This window comes from Halyomorpha halys, unplaced genomic scaffold (genome assembly GCF_000696795.3).
Source record: "Halyomorpha halys isolate HHAL.00 unplaced genomic scaffold, Hhal_1.1 Scaffold2351.1, whole genome shotgun sequence".
In the NCBI taxonomy this organism is placed as follows: Eukaryota; Metazoa; Arthropoda; class Insecta; order Hemiptera; family Pentatomidae; genus Halyomorpha; species Halyomorpha halys.
In genome coordinates, this window is record NW_027116459.1 from 1 (window position 1) to 2,461 (window position 2,461).

A 2,461-nucleotide genomic window follows, 5' to 3' on the forward strand; every position below is an offset into this window, starting at 1 on the left:
GTAATCCAGGGCTTCACATCTTTCTTGATAGTTTTCAACTTACTGGGTGGACTTTCATCCCACATTGCCTGCCATCTTTTATTAATAGATTCCTTTAAAGGAATATCAATTCTTTATTAAACATATATCGTTTCAGATAGCATGTAATACATCTTAAATCAATAAATGATCTCTCAATAAGACTAGAAATCAAATATAAAACAGTATATTAAAAGAAAATAGTCGAAAAAAGGTAGGAAACTTTAATAATTTTATTAAAAATGAAACAAAATTGACAAAAATAATACATGTGGTTCAGCAAAGATTGATTATTTAATAAATCATCAATTCTTTTTTATAATTACTGTTTACAGATATTGTTTTACATTGTATATCATTTTTTATGCAATAAAGCAATGGTATGGGAGTGTTAAATACTCCAAGTAAGTAATAACTAAGTATTAAATACTAAATTTGTAATTATATTCTATAGCGAAAGTTGTTAATTAATTTATCCGAAATCCCCATTGCTTAATAATTTTATTTTCAATTGGATTTTATATAACATAAATACAATAACCGTTACGATATTTGCTGAGGAGATATCATTCCGTAGAAAATAACTAATTTTCCAGAATTGTTTTCTTTTCAACTGTAAGATATTTTTGGATCATATTTATTACTTTATATTAATTCAGTTATTCATTCGTCAGAAGCTGAAACGCTCTTCTAAACCTTAGATTTGTTCTAGACGTCCTTTCTTCGGAGTACATTCTAAGGAGAATGTCCTTTCTTCGGTCATTGAGACCGGTTTATATAGGTCACTGGCGTAACTTGTACGATTACTTGTCTGACCTTTTTCCTGATTTCACTTATACCAATCCTTCTACTTCCAAGGTTACTTCTATGTGTATTAGTTTAAACCAGCTTTGATTTTCTATATGTATTAGCCTTTAAAGTAATCATTAATGTCCATATATCTTCTTCAGTTAAAGAAATGAGTCAATTTATTGCACATAATCAATCTAGATATGGATTTTTTTTCGAAATGAATAATTATGGCATTCTAATAGTTTTGCTAAATAAAAATTTTTATACCTTATGTTTAGACGATTTCTATCATTCCTTGACAGTTTGTCATTGTATTGTTTATAATTCTATAATAAAAAAAAAAAAATTAAAATCTGAAGTGCTACATCCCATGAAGAATCAGGGGTGCAGTACTTTGAAAGGAAGTACTGTTTTATAAAAAAAGATTTCACTAAGATGTGATTTGTCCATGATCTTGCTCAATCGCCAAGTTTTTACACAATCAAGGGTTCCAATTATAGAAGCTGGGTGTGCCCAACGATGTGTCCCGAACCCACAGGGTTGATTGATGGCTAAAGTAAAAGAATGAATAATTATTTGCCACAGCTAGATTCGTACGTGGAAGATAATACAGCGCCTTACTCACTGAGTTAAACCACTCCTATAATTCAATGATAATACTCCTGAAAATATTGGAATAAAGTTGTATGAGAAACAAATGACATATGGCCTCATCTTATCTTTTGATAATATTCTTAGTTTTCTCCAGTTTGTTATCGTTGTGTAATCCCAATCCTGTATCTTCATCTGCATAGGTTTTGAATATTTATTTGGTATTTAATACTGGTCTATATTTCATCCCGTAATATATTTTCTTCTTTGCATTGTTTGTTGTCCCCAATAAATTCTGTCTATAACTTTTATTGAGAATTCTCCTTCCTTTGTTTTACTTTTCAATCGTCCCCTACACGTTTATGTCTTCTTACTGTGTATTTTTATTTTGCATTCCGTTGTTTATTTGACTACACTAATAAATGTTTTATTTGTTTTTTGTGTAGAAATTGTCTTTTAATAATTTATATCTTTTTTTTCTTTTACATATCAATTAACTATTTGTTAATTTTGGAAATAAAAATATTTGAATTCAATTTTTTAAGAAACTTGACCATCGTTAAAGAACGAATTGAATAAACGAGAGGTGATCCGGTTATAGAAGAAGAAAAAGTAAGGACGATGAAAGTAGATTTATTGTATCGAAGGCCGTGTGAGGAGTTTGTGGGCTATAAGCGAAGTGGCTTGTAAAGTTAACAGGTTTATATTGTTTCTTAACTCCGTTATAAAAAGAAGTATGGCCTCCATAAAAGTGAAGAGCTTTAGAAAATCTGCTCTCTCTCTTTTTAAGCCTTTCCCATTCCCCTCCTTCTGTGGTCTCTTTAAGAGATCATCGCCGATTATCGTTTCTTTATTATAGACAACTGTTTATGTTCTGATTATCATATTAAACCATATAAATTTAAGTACAAAATAAAAAGAGAATAAAGGAAAATGATTCTATTCAATTTATTGCTGTCAAAAGTGGGATTATTGAATTTAAATGTATATAAAATTTTAACAAAGCTTTAATTTATAATATGTAATGAAATTTTTTCCTCTTGCCTGTTAATGAATTATA